Source organism: Symphalangus syndactylus, chromosome 3 (assembly GCF_028878055.3).
Source record: "Symphalangus syndactylus isolate Jambi chromosome 3, NHGRI_mSymSyn1-v2.1_pri, whole genome shotgun sequence".
Classification (NCBI taxonomy): Eukaryota; Metazoa; Chordata; class Mammalia; order Primates; family Hylobatidae; genus Symphalangus; species Symphalangus syndactylus.
Genome location: NC_072425.2, coordinates 156,409,943 through 156,430,862, shown reverse-complemented (window position 1 = coordinate 156,430,862; position 20,920 = coordinate 156,409,943).

Genomic DNA, 20,920 nt, shown 5'->3' with positions numbered 1-20,920 from the left:
CTCTTAGCGCTCAGAATGTCCAATTGCAGTTTCTACAGAAAGAGTGTTTCAGAAAGGCTCAATCAAAAGTAAGGTTCAACTCTGTTAGTTGAATGCACAAAACAGAAAGAATTTTCACAGAATGCTACTGTGTAGTTTATATTTGAACATATTCTTTTTTCCACTATTACCCACATAGCGCTACGAATGTCCAGTTGCATTTTCTACAGACAGAGTGTTTCAAAACTGCTCAATCAAAAGTATGGTTTAACTCTGTTAGCTGAATGCTCATATCAGAAAGAAGTTTCACAGAATGCTTCTGGGTAGTTTATATTTGAATATATTCCTTTTTCCACTACTACGCTCTTAGCGCTCCAAATGTCCAGTTGCATTTTCTACAAAAAGAGAGTTCAGATCTGCTCAATCAAAAGTATGGTTTAACTCTGTTAGCTGAATGCGCAGATCAGAAAGAATTTTCACCGAATGATTCTGTGTAGTTTATATTTGAAGACATTCCTTTTTCCACTATTAGCCTCTTAGCGCTCCGAATCTCCACTTGCATTTTCTACAAAAAGAGTGTTTCATAACTGCTCAATCAAAAATATGTTTTATCTCTGTTAACTGAATTTACAGATCAGAAATAAGTTTCACAGAATGCATCTGTGTAGTTTTTATTTGAAAATATTCTTTTTCCCAATGTAGGCCTCATAGCGCTTAGCATGTCCAATTGCAGTTTCTACAGAAAGAGTGTTTCAGAACGGCTCAATCAAAAGTAAGGTTCAACTCTGTTAGTTGAATGCACAGAACAGAAAGAATTTTCACAGAATGCTACTGTGTAGTTTATATTTGAATATATTCCTTTTTCCACTATTACCCTCTTAGCGCTCCGAATGTCCACTTGCATTTTCTACAGAAAGAGTGTTCAGAACTGCGCAATCCAAAGTATGGTTTAACTCTGTTAGCTTAATGAACATATCAGAAATAAGTTTCACACAATGCTTCTGTGTAGTTTTTATTTGAAGGTATTATTTTTCCCAATAGAGGCCTCTTAGCGCTCAGAATGTCCAATTGCAGTTTCTACAGAAAGAGTGTTTCAGAAAGGCTCAATCAAAAGTAAGGTTCAACTGTGTTAGTTGAATGCACAAAACAGAAAGAATTTTCACAGAATGCTACTGTGTAGTTTATATTTGAACATATTCTTTTTTCCACTATTACCCACTTAGCGCTACGAATGTCCAGTTGCATTTTCTACAGACAGAGTGTTTCAAAACTGCTCAATCAAAAGTATGGTTTAACTCTGTTAGCTGAATGCTCAGATCAGAAAGAAGTTTCACAGAATGCTTCTGTGTAGTTTATATTTGAATATATTCGTTTTTCCACTACTACTCTCTTAGCGCTCCAAATGTCCAGTTGCATTTTCTACAGAAAGAGTGTTCAGATCTGCTCAATCAAAAGTATGGTTTTACTCTGTTAGCTGAATGCACAGATCAGAAAGAAGTTTCACAGAATGATTCTGTGTAGTTTATATTTGGAGACATTCCTTTTTCCACTATTACCCTCTTAGCGTTCCGAATCTCCACTTGCATTTTCTACAGAAAGAGTGTTTCAGAACGGCTCAATCAAAACTAAGGTTCAACTCTTTTAGTTGAACAAACAGAACAGAAAGAAGTTTCACACAATTCTTCTGTTTAGTTTTTATTTGTAGACATTCTTTTTCCCAATATAGGCCTCTTAGCGCTCAGAATGTCCAATTGCAGTTTCTACAGAAAGAGTGTTTCAGAACGGCTCAATCAACAGTAAGGTTCAACTCTGTTAGTTGAATGCACAGAACAGAAAGAAGTTTCATACAATGATTCTGTGTAGTTTATATTTGAACATATTCTTTTTTCCACTATTACCCACTTAGCGCTACGAATGTCCAGTTGCATTTTCTACAGACAGAGTGTTTCAAAACTGCTCAATCAAAAGTATGGTTTAACTCTGTTAGCTGAATGCTCAGATCAGAAAGAAGTTTCACAGAATGCTTCTGTGTAGTTTATATTTGAATATATTCCTTTTTCCACTACTACTCTCTTAGCGCTCCAAATGTCCAGTTGCATTTTCTACAGAAAGAGTGTTCAGATCTGCTCAATCAAAAGTAGGGTTTAACTCTGTTAGCTGAATTCACAGATCAGAAAGAAGTTTCACAGAATGATTCTGTGTAGTTTATATTTGGAGACATTCCTTTTTCCACTATTACCCTCTTAGCGCTCCGAATCTCCATTTGCATTTTCTACAGAAAGAGTGTTTCAGAACGGCTCAATCAAAACTAAGGTTCAACTCTTTTAGTTGAACAAACGGAACAGAAAGAAGTTTCACACAATTCTTCTGTGTAGTTTTTATTTGTAGACATTCTTTTTCCCAATATAGGCCTCTTAGCGCTCAGAATGTCTAATTGCATTTTCTACAGAAAGAGTGTTTCAGAATGGCTCAATCAAAAGTAAGGTTCAACTCTGTTAGTTGAATGCACAGAACAGAAAGAAGTTTCATACAGTGCTTCTGTGTAGTTTATATTTGAACATATTCTTTTTTCCACTATTACCCACTTAGCGCTACGAATGTCCAGTTGCATTTTCTGCAGACAGAGTGTTTCAAAACTGCTCAATCAAAAGTATGGTTTAACTCTGTTAGCTGAATGCTCACATCAGAAAGAAGTTTCACAGAATGCTTCTGTGTAGTTTATATTTGAATATATTCCTTTTTCCACTACTACGCTCTTAGCGCTCCAAATGTCCAGTTGCATTTTCTACAGAAAGAGTGTTCAGATCTGCTCAATCAAAAGTATGGTTTAACTCTGTTAGCTGAATGCACAGATCAGAAAGAAGTTTCACCGAATGATTCTGTGTAGTTTATATTTGAAGACATTCCTTTTTCCACTATTACTCTCTTAGCGCTCCGAATCTCCACTTGCATTTTCTACAAAAAGAGTGTTTCATAACTGCTCAATCAAAAATATGTTTTATCTCTGTTAACTGAATTTACAGATCAGAAATAAGTTTCACAGAATGCATCTGTGTAGTTTTTATTTGAAGATATTCTTTTTCCCAATGTAGGCCTCTTAGCGCTTAGCATGTCCAATTGCAGTTTCTACAGAAAGAGTGTTTCAGAACGGCTCAATCAAAAGTAAGGTTCAACTCTGTTAGTTGAATGCACAGAACAGAAATAATTTTCACAGAATGCTACTCTGTAGTTTATATTTGAATATATTCCTTTTTCCACTATTACCCTCTTAGCGCTCCGAATGTCCACTTGCATTTTCTACAGAAAGAGTGTTCAGAACTGCGCAATCAAAAGTATGGTTTAACTCTGTTAGCTTAATGAACATATCAGAAATAAGTTTCACACAATGCTTCTGTGTAGTTTTTATTTGAAGATATTATTTTTCCCAATAGAGGCCTCTTAGCGCTCAGAATGTCCAATTGCAGTTTCTACAGAAAGAGTGTTTCAGAAAGGCTCAATCAAAAGTAAGGTTCAACTCTGTTAGTTGAATGCACAGAACAGAAAGAAGTTTCATACAATGCTTCTGTGTAGTTTATATTTGAACATATTCTTTTTTCCACTATTACCCACTTAGCGCTAAGAATGTCCAGTTGCATTTTCTACAGACAGAGTGTTTCAAAACTGCTCAATCAAAAGTATGGTTTAACTCTGTTAGCTGAATGCTAGATCAGAAAGAAGTTTCACAGAATGCTTCTGTGTAGTTTATATTTGAATATATTCCTTTTTCCACTACTACTCTCTTAGCGCTCCAAATGTCCAGTTACATTTTCTACAGAAAGAGTGTTCAGATCTGCTCAATCAAAAGTATGGTTTAACTCTGTTAGCTGAATTCACAGATCAGAAAAAAGTTTCACAGAATGATTCTGTGTAGTTTATATTTGGAGACATTCCTTTTTCCACTATTACCCTCTTAGCGCTCCGAATCTCCACTTGCATTTTCTACAGAAAGAGTGTTTCAGAACGGCTCAATCAAAACTAAGGTTCAACTCTTTTAGTTGAACAAACGGAACAGAAAGAAGTTTCACACAATTCTTCTGTGTAGTTTTTATTTGTAGATATTCTTTTTCCCAATATAGGCCTCTTAGCGCTCAGAATATCTAATTGCATTTTCTACAGAAAGAGTGTTTCAGAACGGCTCAATCAAAAGTAAGGTTCAACTCTGTTAGTTGAATGCACAGAACAGAAAGAAGTTTCATACAATGCTTCTGTGTAGTTTATATTTGAACATATTCTTTTTTCCACTATTACCCACTTAGCGCTACGAATGTCCAGTTGCATTTTCTACAGACAGAGTGTTTCAAAACTGCTCAATCAAAAGTATGGTTTAACTCTGTTAGCTGAATGCTCACATCAGAAAGAAGTTTCACAGAATGCTTCTGTGTAGTTTATATTTGAATATATTCCTTTTTCCACTACTACGCTCTTAGCGCTCCAAATGTCCAGTTGCATTTTCAACAGAAAGCGTGTTCAGATCTGCTCAATCAAAAGTATGGTTTAACTCTGTTAGCTGAATGCACAGATCAGAAAGAAGTTTCACCGAATGATTCTGTGTAGTTTATATTTGAAGACATTCCATTTTCCACTATTACCCTCTTAGCGCTCCGAAACTCCACTTGCATTTTCTAAAAAAAGAGTGTTTCATAACTGCTCAATCAAAAATATATTTTATCTCTGTTAACTGAATTTACAGATCAGAAATAAGTTTCACAGAATGCATCTGTGTAGTTTTTATTTGAAGATATTCTTTTTCCCAATGTAGGCCTCTTAGCGCTTAGCATGTCCAATTGCAGTTTCTACAGAAAGAGTGTTTCAGAACGGCTCAATCAAAAGTAAGGTTCAAATCTGTTAGTTGAATGCACAGAACAGAAAGAATTTTCACAGAATGCTACTGTGTAGTTTATATATGAATATATTCCTTTTTCCACTATTTCCCTCTTAGCGCTCCGAATGTCCACTTGCATTTTCTACAGAAAGAGTGTTCAGAACTGCGCAATCAAAAGTATGGTTTAACTCTGTTAGCTTAATGAACATATCAGAAATAAGTTTCACACAATGCTTCTGTGTAGTTTTTATTTGAAGATATTATTTTTCCCAATAGAGGCCTCTTAGCGCTCAGAATGTCCAATTGCAGTTTCTACAGAAAGAGTGTTTCAGAAAGGCTCAATCAAAAGTAAGATTCAACTCTGTTAGTTGAATGCACAGAACAGAAAGAAGTTTCATACAATGCTTCTGTGTAGTTTATATTTGAACATATTCTTTTTTCCACTATTACCCACTTAGCGCTACGAATGTCCAGTAGCATTTTCTACAGACAGAGTGTTTCAAAACTGCTCAATCAAAAGTATGGTTTAACTCTGTTAGCTGAATGCTCAGATCAGAAAGAAGTTTCACAGAATGCTTCTGTGTAGTTTATATTTGAATATATTCCTTTTTCCACTACTACTCTCTTAGCGCTCCAAATGTCCAGTTGCATTTTCTACAGAAAGAGTGTTCAGATCTGCTCAATCAAAAGTATGGTTTAACTCTGTTAGCTGAATGCACAGATCAGAAAGAAGTTTCACAGAATGATTCTGTGTAGTTTATATTTGGAGATATTCCTTTTTCCACTATTACCCTCTTAGCGCTCCGAATGTCCACTTGCATTTTCTACAGAAAGAGTGTTCAGAACTGCGCAGTCAAAAGTATGGTTTAACTGTTAGCTTAATGAACATATCAGAAATAAGTTTCACACAATGCTTCTGTGTAGTTTTTATTTGAAGATATTATTTTTCCCAATAGAGGCCTCTTAGCGCTCAGAATGTCCAATTGCAGTTTCTACAGAAAGAGTGTTTCAGAAAGGCTCAATCAAAAGTAAGATTCAACTCTGTTAGTTGAATGCACAGAACAGAAAGAAGTTTCATACAATGCTTCTGTGTAGTTTATATTTGAACATATTCTTTTTTCCACTATTACCCACTTAGCGCTACGAATGTCCAGTTGCATTTTCTACAGACAGAGTGTTTCAAAACTGCTCAATCAAAAGTATGGTTTAACTCTGTTAGCTGAATGCTCAGATCAGAAAGAAGTTTCACAGAATGCTTCTGTGTAGTTTATATTTGAATATATTCCTTTTTCCACTACTACTCTCTTAGCGCTCCAAATGTCCAGTTGCATTTTCTACAGAAAGAGTGTTCAGATCTGCTCAATCAAAAGTATGGTTTAACTCTGATAGCTGAATGCACAGATCAGAAAGAAGTTTCACAGAATGATTCTGTGTAGTTTATATTTGGAGACATTCCTTTTTCCACTATTACCCTCTTAGCGCTCCGAATCTCCACTTGCATTTTCTACAGAAAGAGGGTTTCAGAACGGCTCAATCAAAACTAAGGTTCAACTCTTTTAGTTGAACAAACAGAACAGAAAGAAGTTTCACACAATTCTTCTGTGTAGTTTTTATTTGTAGACATTCTTTTTCCCAATATAGGCCTCTTAGCGCTCAGAATGTCCAATTGCAGTTTCTACAGAAAGAGTGTTTCAGAACGGCTCAATCAAAAGTAAGGTTCAACTCTGTTAGTTGAATGCACAGAACAGAAAGCATTTTCACAGAATGCTACTGTGTAGTTTATATTTGAATATATTCCTTTTTCCACTATTACCCTCTTAGCGCTCCGAATGTCCGCTTGCATTTTCTACAGAAAGAGTGTTCAGAATTGCGCAATCCAAAGTATGGTTTAACTCTGTTAGCTTAATGAACATATCAGAAATAAGTTTCACACAATGCTTCTGTGTAGTTTTTATTTGAAGGTATTATTTTTCCCAATAGAGGCCTCTTAGCGCTCAGAATGTCCAATTGCAGTTTCTACAGAAAGAGTATTTCAGAAAGGCTCAATCAAAAGTAAGGTTCAATTCTGTTAGTTGAATGCACAAAACAGAAAGAATTTTCACAGAATGCTACTGTGTAGTTTATATATGAACATATTCTTTTTTCCACTATTACCCACTTAGCGCTACGAATGTCCAGTTGCATTTTCTACAGACAGAGTGTTTCAAAACTGCTCAATCAAAAGTATGGTTTAACTCTGTTAGCTGAATGCTCAGATCAGAAAGAAGTTTCACAGAATGCTTCTGTGTAGTTTATATTTGAATATATTCCTTTTTCCACTACTACTCTCTTAGCGCTCCAAATGTCCAGTTGCATTTTATACAGAAAGAGTGTTCAGATCTGCTCAATCAAAAGTATGTTTTAACTCTGTTAGCTGAATTCACAGATCAGAAAGAAGTTTCACAGAATGATTCTGTGTAGTTTATATTTGGAGACATTCCTTTTTCCACTATTACCCTCTTAGCGCTCCGAATCTCCACTTGCATTTTCTACAGAAAGAGTGTTTCAGAACGGCTCAATCAAAACTAAGGTTCAACTATTTTAGTTGAACAAACGGAACAGAAAGAAGTTTCACACAATTCTTCTGTGTAGTTTTTATTTGTAGACATTCTTTTTCCCAATATAGGCCTCTTAGCGCTCAGAATGTCTAATTGCATTTTCTACAGAAAGAGTGTTTCAGAACGGCTCAATCAAAAGTAAGGTTCAACTCTGTTAGTTGAATGCACAGAACAGAAAGAAGTTTCATACAATGCTTCTGTGTAGTTTATATTTGAACATATTCTTTTTTCCACTATTACCCACTTAGCGCTACGAATGTCCAGTTGCCTTTTCTACAGACAGAGTGTTTCAAAACGGCTCAATCAAAAGTATGGTTTAACTCTGTTAGCTGAATGCTCACATCAGAAAGAAGTTCCACAGAATGCTTCTGTGTAGTTTATATTTGAATATATTCCTTTTTCCACTACTAAGCTCTTATCGCTCAAAATGTCCAGTTGCATTTTCTACAGAAAGAGTGTTCAGATCTGCTCAATCAAAAGTATGGTTTAACTCTGTTAGCTGAATGCACAGATCAGAAAGAAGTTTCACCGAATGATTCTGTGTAGTTTATATTTGAAGACATTCCTTTTTCCACTATTACTCTCTTAGCGCTCCGAATCTCCACTTGCATTTTCTAAAAAAAGAGTGTTTCATAACTGCTCAATCAAAAATATGTTTTATCTCTGTTAACTGAATTTACAGATCAGAAATAAGTTTCACAGAATGCATCTGTGTAGTTTTTATTTGAAGATATTCTTTTTCCCAATGTAGGCCTCTTAGCGCTTAGCATGTCCAATTGCAGTTTCTACAGAAAGAGTGTTTCAGAACGGCTCAATCAAAAGTAAGGTTCAAATCTGTTAGTTGAATGCACAGAATAGAAAAAATTTTCACAGAATGCTACTGTGTAGTTTATATATGAATATATTCCTTTTTCCACTATTACCCTCTTAGCGCTCCGAATGTCCACTTGCATTTTCTACAGAAAGAGTGTTCAGAACTGCGCAATCAAAAGTATGGTTTAACTCTGTTAGCTTAATGAACATATCAGAAATAAGTTTCACACAATGCTTCTGTGTAGTTTTTATTTGAAGATATTATTTTTCCCAATAGAGGCCTCTTAGCGCTCAGAATGTCCAATTGCAGTTTCTACAGAAAGAGTGTTTCAGAAAGGCTCAATCAAAAGTAAGATTCAACTCTGTTAGTTGAATGCACAGAACAGAAAGAAGTTTCATACAATGCTTCTGTGTAGTTTATATTTGAACATATTCTTTTTTCCACTATTACCCACTTAGCGCTACGAATGTCCAGTTGCATTTTCTACAGACAGAGTGTTTCAAAACTGCTCAATCAAAAGTATGGTTTAACTCTGTTAGCTGAATGCTCAGATCAGAAAGAAGTTTCACAGAATGCTTCTGTGTAGTTTATATTTGAATATATTCCTTTTTCCACTACTACTCTCTTAGCGCTCCAAATGTCCAGTTGCATTTTCTACAGAAAGAGTGTTCAGATCTGCTCAATCAAAAGTATGGTTTAACTCTGTTAGCTGAATGCACAGATCAGAAAGAAGTTTCACAGAATGATTCTGTGTAGTTTATATTTGGAGACATTCCTTTTTCCACTATTACCCTCTTAGCGCTCCGAATCTCCACTTGCATTTTCTACAGAAAGAGTGTTTCAGAACGGCTCAATCAAAACTAAGGTTCAACTATTTTAGTTGAACAAACGGAACAGAAAGAAGTTTCACACAATTCTTCTGTGTAGTTTTTATTTGTAGACATTCTTTTTCCCAATATAGGCCTCTTAGCGCTCAGAATGTCTAATTGCATTTTCTACAGAAAGAGTGTTTCAGAACGGCTCAATCAAAAGTAAGGTTCAACTCTGTTAGTTGAATGCACAGAACAGAAAGAAGTTTCATACAATGCTTCTGTGTAGTTTATATTTGAACATATTCTTTTTTCCACTATTACCCACTTAGCGCTACGAATGTCCAGTTGCCTTTTATACAGACAGAGTGTTTCAAAACGGCTCAATCAAAAGTATGGTTTAACTCTGTTAGCTGAATGCTCACATCAGAAAGAAGTTTCACAGAATGCTTCTGTGTAGTTTATATTTGAATATATTCCTTTTTCCACTACTAAGCTCTTATCGCTCAAAATGTCCAGTTGCATTTTCTACAGAAAGAGTGTTCAGATCTGCTCAATCAAAAGTATGGTTTAACTCTGTTAGCTGAATGCACAGATCAGAAAGAAGTTTCACCGAATGATTCTGTGTAGTTTATATTTGAAGACATTCCTTTTTCCACTATTACCCTCTTAGCGCTCCGAATCTCCACTTGCATTTTCTAAAAAAAGAGTGTTTCATAACTGCTCAATCAAAAATATGTTTTATCTCTGTTAACTGAATTTACAGATCAGAAATAAGTTTCACAGAATGCATCTGTGTAGTTTTTATTTGAAGATATTCTTTTTCCCAATGTAGGCCTCTTAGCGCTTAGCATGTCCAATTGCAGTTTCTACAGAAAGAGTGTTTCAGAACGGCTCAATCAAAAGTAAGGTTCAAATCTGTTAGTTGAATGCACAGAACAGAAAGAATTTTCACAGAATGCTACTGTGTAGTTTATATTTGAATATATTCCTTTTTCCACTATTACCCTCTTAGCGCTCCGAATGTCCACTTGCATTTTCTACAGAAAGAGTGTTCAGAATTGCGCAATCCAAAGTATGGTTTAACTCTGTTAGCTTAATGAACATATCAGAAATAAGTTTCACACAATGCTTCTGTGAAGTTTTTATTTGAAGGTATTATTTTTCCCAATAGAGGCCTCTTAGCGCTAAGAATGTCCAATTGCAGTTTCTACAGAAAGAGTGTTTCAGAAAGGCTCAATCAAAAATAAGGTTCAACTCTGTTAGTTGAATGCACAAAACAGAAAGAATTTTCACAGAATGCTACTGTGTAGTTTATATTTGAACATATTCTTTTTTCCACTATTACCCACTTAGCGCTACGAATGTCCAGTTGCATTTTCTACAGACAGAGTGTTTCAAAACTGCTCAATCAAAAGTATGGTTTAACTCTGTTAGCTGAATGCTCAGATCAGAAAGAAGTTTCACAGAATGCTTCTGTGTAGTTTATATTTGAATATATTCCTTTTTCCACTACTACTCTCTTTGCGCTCCAAATGTCCAGTTGCATTTTATACAGAAAGAGTGTTCAGATCTGCTCAATCAAAAGTATGGTTTAACTCTGTTAGCTGAATTCACAGATCAGAAAGAAGTTTCACAGAATGATTCTGTGTAGTTTATATTTGGAGACATTCCTTTTTCCACTATTACCCTCTTAGCGCTCCGAATCTCCACTTGCATTTTCTACAGAAAGAGTGTTTCAGAACGGCTCAATCAAAACTAAGGTTCAACTATTTTAGTTGAACAAACGGAACAGAAAGAAGTTTCACACAATTCTTCTGTGTAGTTTTTATTTGTAGACATTTTTTTCCCAATATAGGCCTCTTAGCGCTCAGAATGTCTAATTGCATTTTCTACAGAAAGAGTGTTTCAGAACGGCTCAATCAAAAGTAAGGTTCAACTCTGTTAGTTGAATGCACAGAACAGAAAGAAGTTTCATACAATGCTTCTGTGTAGTTTATATTTGAACATATTCTTTTTTCCACTATTACCCACTTAGCGCTACGAATGTCCAGTTGCCTTTTCTACAGACAGAGTGTTTCAAAACGGCTCAATCAAAAGTATGGTTTAACTCTGTTAGCTGAATGCTCACATCAGAAAGAAGTTTCACAGAATGCTTCTGTGTATTTTATATTTGAATATATTCCTTTTTCCACTACTAAGCTCTTATCGCTCAAAATGTCCAGTTGCATTTTCTACAGAAAGAGTGTTCAGATCTGCTCAATCAAAAGTATGGTTTAACTCTGTTAGCTGAATGCACAGATCAGAAAGAAGTTTCACCGAATGATTCTGTGTAGTTTATATTTGAAGACATTCCTTTTTCCACTATTACCCTCTTAGCGCTCCGAATCTCCACTTGCATTTTCTAAAAAAAGAGTGTTTCATAACTGCTCAATCAAAAATATGTTTTATCTCTGTTAACTGAATTTACAGATCAGAAATAAGTTTCACAGAATGCATCTGTGTAGTTTTTATTTGAAGATATTCTTTTTCCCAATGTAGGCCTCTTAGCGCTTAGCATGTCCAATTGCAGTTTCTACAGAAAGAGTGTTTCAGAACGGCTCAATCAAAAGTAAGGTTCAAATCTGTTAGTTGAATGCACAGAACAGAAAGAATTTTCACAGAATGCTACTGTGTAGTTTATATATGAATATATTCCTTTTTCCACTATTACCCTCTTAGCGCTCCGAATGTCCACTTGCATTTTCTACAGAAAGAGTGTTCAGAACTGCGCAATCAAAAGTATGGTTTAACTGTTAGCTTAATGAACATATCAGAAATAAGTTTCACACAATGCTTCTGTGTAGTTTTTATTTGAAGATATTATTTTTCCCAATAGAGGCCTCTTAGCGCTCAGAATGTCCAATTGCAGTTTCTACAGAAAGAGTGTTTCAGAAAGGCTCAATCAAAAGTAAGATTCAACTCTGTTAGTTGAATGCACAGAACAGAAAGAAGTTTCATACAATGCTTCTGTGTAGTTTATATTTGAACATATTCTTTTTTCCACTATTACCCACTTAGCGCTACGAATGTCCAGTTGCATTTTCTACAGACAGAGTGTTTCAAAACTGCTCAATCAAAAGTATGGTTTAACTCTGTTAGCTGAATGCTCAGATCAGAAAGAAGTTTCACAGAATGCTTCTGTGTAGTTTATATTTGAATATATTCCTTTTTCCACTACTACTCTCTTAGCGCTCCAAATGTCCAGTTGCATTTTCTACAGAAAGAGTGTTCAGATCTGCTCAATCAAAAGTATGGTTTAACTCTGATAGCTGAATGCACAGATCAGAAAGAAGTTTCACAGAATGATTCTGTGTAGTTTATATTTGGAGACATTCCTTTTTCCACTATTACCCTCTTAGCGCTCCGAATCTCCACTTGCATTTTCTACAGAAAGAGGGTTTCAGAACGGCTCAATCAAAACTAAGGTTCAACTCTTTTAGTTGAACAAACAGAACAGAAAGAAGTTTCACACAATTCTTCTGTGTAGTTTTTATTTGTAGACATTCTTTTTCCCAATATAGGCCTCTTAGCGCTCAGAATGTCCAATTGCAGTTTCTACAGAAAGAGTGTTTCAGAACGGCTCAATCAAAAGTAAGGTTCAACTCTGTTAGTTGAATGCACAGAACAGAAAGAATTTTCACAGAATGCTACTGTGTAGTTTATATTTGAATATATTCCTTTTTCCACTATTACCCTCTTAGCGCTCCGAATGTCCACTTGCATTTTCTACAGAAAGAGTGTTCAGAATTGCGCAATCCAAAGTATGGTTTAACTCTGTTAGCTTAATGAACATATCAGAAATAAGTTTCACACAATGCTTCTGTGAAGTTTTTATTTGAAGGTATTATTTTTCCCAATAGAGGCCTCTTAGCGCTAAGAATGTCCAATTGCAGTTTCTACAGAAAGAGTGTTTCAGAAAGGCTCAATCAAAAGTAAGGTTCAACTCTGTTAGTTGAATGCACAAAACAGAAAGAATTTTCACAGAATGCTACTGTGTAGTTTATATTTGAACATATTCTTTTTTCCACTATTACCCACTTAGCGCTACGAATGTCCAGTTGCATTTTCTACAGACAGAGTGTTTCAAAACTGCTCAATCAAAAGTATGGTTTAACTCTGTTAGCTGAATGCTCAGATCAGAAAGAAGTTTCACAGAATGCTTCTGTGTAGTTTATATTTGAATATATTCCTTTTTCCACTACTACTCTCTTTGCGCTCCAAATGTCCAGTTGCATTTTATACAGAAAGAGTGTTCAGATCTGCTCAATCAAAAGTATGGTTTAACTCTGTTAGCTGAATTCACAGATCAGAAAGAAGTTTCACAGAATGATTCTGTGTAGTTTATATTTGGAGACATTCCTTTTTCCACTATTACCCTCTTAGCGCTCCGAATCTCCACTTGCATTTTCTACAGAAAGAGTGTTTCAGAACGGCTCAATCAAAACTAAGGTTCAACTATTTTAGTTGAACAAACGGAACAGAAAGAAGTTTCACACAATTCTTCTGTGTAGTTTTTATTTGTAGACATTCTTTTTCCCAATATAGGCCTCTTAGCGCTCAGAATGTCTAATTGCATTTTCTACAGAAAGAGTGTTTCAGAACGGCTCAATCAAAAGTAAGGTTCAACTCTGTTAGTTGAATGCACAGAACAGAAAGAAGTTTCATACAATGCTTCTGTGTAGTTTATATTTGAACATATTCTTTTTTCCACTATTACCCACTTAGCGCTACGAATGTCCAGTTGCCTTTTCTACAGACAGAGTGTTTCAAAACTGCTCAATCAAAAGTATGGTTTAACTCTGTTAGCTGAATGCTCACATCAGAAAGAAGTTTCACAGAATGCTTCTGTGTAGTTTATATTTGAATATATTCCTTTTTCCACTACTAAGCTCTTATCGCTCAAAATGTCCAGTTGCATTTTCTACAGAAAGAGTGTTCAGATCTGCTCAATCAAAAGTATGGTTTAACTCTGTTAGCTGAATGCACAGATCAGAAAGAAGTTTCACCGAATGATTCTGTGTAGTTTATATTTGAAGACATTCCTTTTTCCACTATTACCCTCTTAGCGCTCCGAATCTCCACTTGCATTTTCTAAAAAAAGAGTGTTTCATAACTGCTCAATCAAAAATATGTTTTATCTCTGTTAACTGAATTTACAGATCAGAAATAAGTTTCACAGAATGCATCTGTGTAGTTTTTATTTGAAGATATTCTTTTTCCCAATGTAGGCCTCTTAGCGCTTAGCATGTCCAATTGCAGTTTCTACAGAAAGAGTGTTTCAGAACGGCTCAATCAAAAGTAAGGTTCAAATCTGTTAGTTGAATGCACAGAACAGAAAGAATTTTCACAGAATGCTACTGTGTAGTTTATATATGAATATATTCCTTTTTCCACTATTACCCTCTTAGCGCTCCGAATGTCCACTTGCATTTTCTACAGAAAGAGTGTTCAGAACTGCGCAATCAAAAATATGGTTTAACTGTTAGCTTAATGAACATATCAGAAATAAGTTTCACACAATGCTTCTGTGTAGTTTTTATTTGAAGATATTATTTTTCCCAATAGAGGCCTCTTAGCGCTCAGAATGTCCAATTGCAGTTTCTACAGAAAGAGTGTTTCAGAAAGGCTCAATCAAAATTAAGATTCAACTCTGTTAGTTGAATGCACAGAACAGAAAGAAGTTTCATACAATGCTTCTGTGTAGTTTATATTTGAACATATTCTTTTTTCCACTATTACCCACTTAGCGCTACGAATGTCCAGTTGCATTTTCTACAGACAGAGTGTTTCAAAACTGCTCAATCAAAAGTATGGTTTAACTCTGTTAGCTGAATGCTCAGATCAGAAAGAAGTTTCACAGAATGCTTCTGTGTAGTTTATATTTGAATATATTCCTTTTTCCACTACTACTCTCTTAGCGCTCCAAATGTCCAGTTGCATTTTCTACAGAAAGAGTGTTCAGATCTGCTCAATCAAAAGTATGGTTTAACTCTGTTAGCTGAATGCACAGATCAGAAAGAAGTTTCACAGAATGATTCTGTGTAGTTTATATTTGGAGACATTCCTTTTTCCACTATTACCCTCTTAGCGCTCCGAATCTCCACTTGCATTTTCTACAGAAAGAGGGTTTCAGAACGGCTCAATCAAAACTAAGGTTCAACTCTTTTAGTTGAACAAACAGAACAGAAAGAAGTTTCACACAATTCTTCTGTGTAGTTTTTATTTGTAGACATTCTTTTTCCCAATATAGGCCTCTTAGCGCTCAGAATGTCCAATTGCAGTTTCTACAGAAAGAGTGTTTCAGAACGGCTCAATCAAAAGTAAGGTTCAACTCTGTTAGTTGAATGCACAGAACAGAAAGAAGTTTCATACAATGCTTCTGTGTAGTTTATATTTGAACATATTCTTTTTTCCACTATTACCCACTTAGCTCTACGAATGTCCAGTTGCATTTTCTACAGACAGAGTGTTTTAAAACTGCTCAATCAAAAGTATGGTTTAACTCTGTTAGCTGAATGCTCAGATCAGAAAGAAGTTTCACAGAATGCTTCTGTGTAGTTTATATTTGAATATATTCCTTTTTCCACTACTACGCTCTTAGCGCTCCAAATGTCCAGTTGTATTTTCTACAGAAAGAGTGTTCAGATCTGCTCAATCAAAAGTATGGTTTAACTCTGTTAGCTGAATGCACAGATCAGAAAGAAGTTTCACCGAATGATTCTGTGTAGTTTATATTTGAAGACATTCCTTTTTCCACTATTACCCTCTTAGCGCTCCGAATCTCCACTTGCATTTTCTACAAAAAGAGTGTTTCATAACTGCTCAATCAAAAATATGTTTTATCTCTGTTAACTGAATTTACAGATCAGAAATAAGTTTCACAGAATGCATCTGTGTAGTTTTTATTTGAAGATATTCTTTTTCCCAATGTAGGCCTCTTAGCGCTTAGCATGTCCAATTGCAGTTTCTACAGAAAGAGTGTTTCAGAACGGCTCAATCAAAAGTAAGGTTCAACTCTGTTAGTAGAATGCACAGAACAGAAAGAAGTTTCATACAATGCTTCTGTGTAGTTCATATTTGAACATATTCTTTTTTCCACTATTACCCACTTAGCGCTACGAATGTCCAGTTGCATTTTCTACAGACAGAGTGTTTCAAAACTGCTCAATCAAAAGTATGGTTTAACTCTGTTAGCTGAATGCTCAGATCAGAAAGAAGTTTCACAGAATGCTTCTGTGTAGTTTATATTTGAATATATTCCTTTTTCCACTACTACGCTCTTAGCGCTCCAAATGTCCAGTTGCATTTTCTACAGAAAGAGTGTTCAGATCTGCTCAATCAAAAGTATGGTTTAACTCTGTTAGCTGAATGCACAGATCAGAAAGAAGTTTCACCGAATGATTCTGTGTAGTTTATATTTGAAGACATTCCTTTTTCCACTATTACCCTCTTAGCGCTCCGAATCTCCACTTGCATTTTCTACAAAAAGAGTGTTTCATAACTGCTCAATCAAAAATATGTTTTATCTCTGTTAACTGAATTTACAGATCAGAAATAAGTTTCACAGAATGCATCTGTGTAGTTTTTATTTGAAGATATTCTTTTTCCCAATGTAGGCCTCTTAGCGCTTAGCATGTCCAATTGCAGTTTCTACAGAAAGAGTGTTTCAGAACGGCTCAATCAAAAGTAAGGTTCAACTCTGTTAGTTGAATGCACAGAACAGAAATAATTTTCACAGAATGCTACTGTGCAGTTTATATTTGAATATATTCCTTTCTCCACTATTACCCTCTTAGCGCTCCGAATGTCCACTTGCATTTTCTACAGAAAGAGTGTTCAGAACTGCGCAATCAAAAGTATGGTTTAACTCTGTTAGCTTAATGAACATATCAGAATTAAGTTTCACACAATGCTTCTGTGTAGTTTTTATTTGAAGATATTATTTTTCCCAATAGAGGCCTCTTAGCGCTCAGAATGTCCAATTGCAGTTTCTACAGAAAGAGTGTTTCAGAAAGGCTCAATCAAAAGTAAGTTTCAACTCTGTTAGTTGAATGCACAGAACAGAAAGAAGTTTCATACAATGCTTCTGTGTAGTTCATATTTGAACATATTCTTTTTTACACTATAACCCACTTAGCGCTACGAATGTCCAGTTGCATTTTCTACAGACAGAGTGTTTCAAAACTGCTCAATCAAAAGTATGGTTTAACTCTGTTAGCTGAATGCTCAGATCAGAAAGAAGTTTCACAGAATGCTTCTGTGTAGTTTATATTTGAATATATTCCTTTTTCCACTACTACTCTCTTAGCGCTCCAAATGTCCAGTTGCATTTTCTACAGAAAGAGTGTTCAGATCTGCTCAATCAAAAGTATGGTTTAACTCTGTTAGCTGAATGCACAGATCAGAAAGAAGTTTCACAGAATGATTCTGTGTAGTTTATATTTGGAGACATTCCTTTTTCCACTATTACCCTCTTAGCGCTCCGAATCTCCACTTGCATTTTCTACAGAAAGAGTGTTTCAGAACGGCTCAATCAAAACTAAGGTTCAACTCTTTTAGTTGAACAAACAGAACAGAAAGAAGTTTCACACAATTCTTCTGTGTAGTTTTTATTTGTAGACATTCTTTTTCCCAATATAGGCCTCTTAGCTCTCAGAATGTCCAATTGCAGTTTCTACAGAAAGAGTGTTTCAGAACGGCTCAATCAAAAGTAAGGTTCAACTCTGTTAGTTGAATGCACAGAACAGAAGGAAGTTTCATACAATGCTTCTGTGTAGTTTATATTTGAACATATTCTTTTTTCCACTATTACCCACTTAGCGCTACGAATGTCCAGTTGCATTTTCTACAGACAGAGTGTTTCAAAACTGCTCTATCAAAAGTATGGTTTAACTCTGTTAGCTGAATGCTCAGATCAGAAAGAAGTTTCACAGAATGCTTCTGTGTAGTTTATATTTGAATATATTCCTTTTTCCACTACTACGCTCTTAGCGCTCAAAATGTCCAGTTGCATTTTCTACAGAAAGAGTGTTCAGATCTGCTCAATCAAAAGTATGGTTTAACTCTGTTAGCTGAATGCACAGATCAGAAAGAAGTTTCACCGAATGATTCTGTGTAGTTTATATTTGAAGACATTACTTTTTCCACTATTACCCTCTTAGCGCTCCGAATCTCCACTTGCATTTTCTACAAAAAGAGTGTTTCATAACTGCTCAATCAAAAATATGTTTTATCTCTGTTAACTGAATTTACAGATCAGAAATAAGTTTCACAGAATGCATCTGTGTAGTTTTTATTTGAAGATATTCTTCTTCCCAATGTAGGCCTCTTAGCGCTTAGCATGTCCAATGGCAGTTTCTACAGAAAGAGTGTTTCAGAACGGCTCAATCAAAAGTAAGGTTCAACTCTGTTAGTTGAATGCACAGAACAGAAAGAATTTTCACAGAATGCTACTGTGTAGTTTATATTTGAATATATTCCTTTCTCCACTATTACCCTCTTAGCGCTCCGAATGTCCACTTGCATTTTCTACAGAAAGAGTGTTCAGAACTGCGCAATCAAAAGTATGGTTTAACTCTGTTAGCTTAATGAACATATCAGAAATAAGTTTCACACAATGCTTCTGTGTAGTTTTTATTTGAAGATATTATTTTTCCCAATAGAGGCCTCTTAGGGCTCAGAATGTCCAATTGCAGTTTCTACAGAAAGAGTGTTTCAGAAAGGCTCAATCAAAAGTAAGGTTCAACTCTGTTAGTTGAATGCACAGAACAGAAAGAAGTTTCATACAATGCTTCTGTGTAGTTCATATTTGAACATATTCTTTTTTCCACTATAACCCACTTAGCGCTACGAATGTCCAGTTGCATTTTCTACAGACAGAGTGTTTCAAAACTGCTCAATCAAAAGTATGGTTTAACTCTGTTAGCTGAATGCTCAGATCAGAAAGAAGTTTCACAGAATGCTTCTGTGTAGTTTATATTTGAATATATTCCTTTTTCCACTACTACGCTCTTAGCGCTCCAAATGTCCAGTTGCATTTTCTACAGAAAGAGTGTTCAGATCTGCTCAATCAAAAGTATGGTTTAACTCTGTTAGCTGAATGCACAGATCAGAAAGTAGTTTCACCGAATGATTCTGTGTAGTTTATATTTGAAGACATTCCTTTTTCCACTATTACCCTCTTAGCGCTCCGAATCTCCACTTGCATTTTCTACAAAAAGAGTGTTTCATAACTGCTCAATCAAAAATATGTTTTATCTCTGTTAACTGAATTTACAGATCAGAAATATGTTTCACAGAATGCATCTGTGTATTTTTTATTTGAAGATATTCTTTTTCCCAATGTAGGCCTCTTAGCGCTTAGCATGTCCAATTGCAGTTTCTACAGAAAGAGTGTTTCAGAACGGCTCAATCAAAAGTAAGGTTCAAATCTGTTAGTTGAATGCACAGAACAGAAAGAATTTTCACAAAATGCTACTGTGTAGTTTATATTTGAATATATTCCTTTTTCCACTATTACCCTCTTAGCGCTCCGAATGTCCACTTGCATTTTCTACAGAAAGAGTGTTCAGAACTGCGCAATCCAAAGTATGGTTTAACTCTGTTAGCTTAATGAACATATCAGAAATAAGTTTCACACAATGCTTCTGTGTAGTTTTTATTTGAAGGTATTACTTTTCCCAATAGAGGCCTCTTAGCGCTCAGAATGTCCAATTGCAGTTTCTACAGAAAGAGTGTTTCAGAAAGGCTCAATCAAAAGTAAGGTTCAATTCTGTTAGTTGAATGCACAAAACAGAAAGAATTTTCACAGAATGCTACTGTGTAGTTTATATTTGAACATATTCTTTTTTCCACTATTACCCACTTAGCGCTACGAATGTCCAGTTGCATTTTCTACAGACAGAGTGTTTCAAAACTGCTCAATCAAAGTATAGTTTAACTCTGTTAGCTGAATGCTCAGATCAGAAAGAAGTTTCACAGAATGCTTCTGTGTAGTTTATATTTGAATATATTCCTTTTTCCACTACTACTCTCTTAGCGCTCCAAATGTCCAGTTGCATTTTATACAGAAAGAGTGTTCAGATCTGCTCAATCAAAAGTATGGTTTAACTCTGTTAGCTGAATTCACAGATCAGAAAGAAGTATCACAGAATGATTCTGTGTAGTTTATATTTGGAGACATTCCTTTTTCCACTATTACCCTCTTAGCGCTCCGAATCTCCACTTGCATTTTGTACAGAAAGAGTGTTTCAGAACGGCTCAATCAAAACTAAGGTTCAACTCTTTTAGTTGAACAAACAGAACAGAAAGAAATTTCACACAATTCTTCTGTGTAGTTTTTATTTGTAGACATTCTTTTTCCCAATATAGGCCTCTTAGCGCTCAGAATGTCTAATTGAATTTTCTACAGAAAGAGTGTTTCAGAACGGCTCAATCAAAAGTAAGGTTCAAGTCTGTTAGTTGAATGCACAGAACAGAAAGAATTTTCACAGAATGCTACTGTGTAGTTTATATTTGAATATATTCCTTTTTCCACTATTACCCTCTTAGCGCTCCGAATGTCCACTTGCATTTTCTACAGAAAGAGTGTTCAGAACTGCGCAATCAAAAGTATGGTTTAACTCTGTTAGCTTAATGAACATATCAGAAATAAGTTTCACACAATGCTTCTGTGTAGTTTTTATTTGAAGATATTATTTTTCCCAATAGAGGCCTCTAAGCGCTCAGAATGTCCAATTGCAGTTTCTACAGAAAGAGTGTTTCAGAAAGGCTCAATGAAAAGTAAGGTTCAACTCTGTTAGTTGAATGCACAGAACAG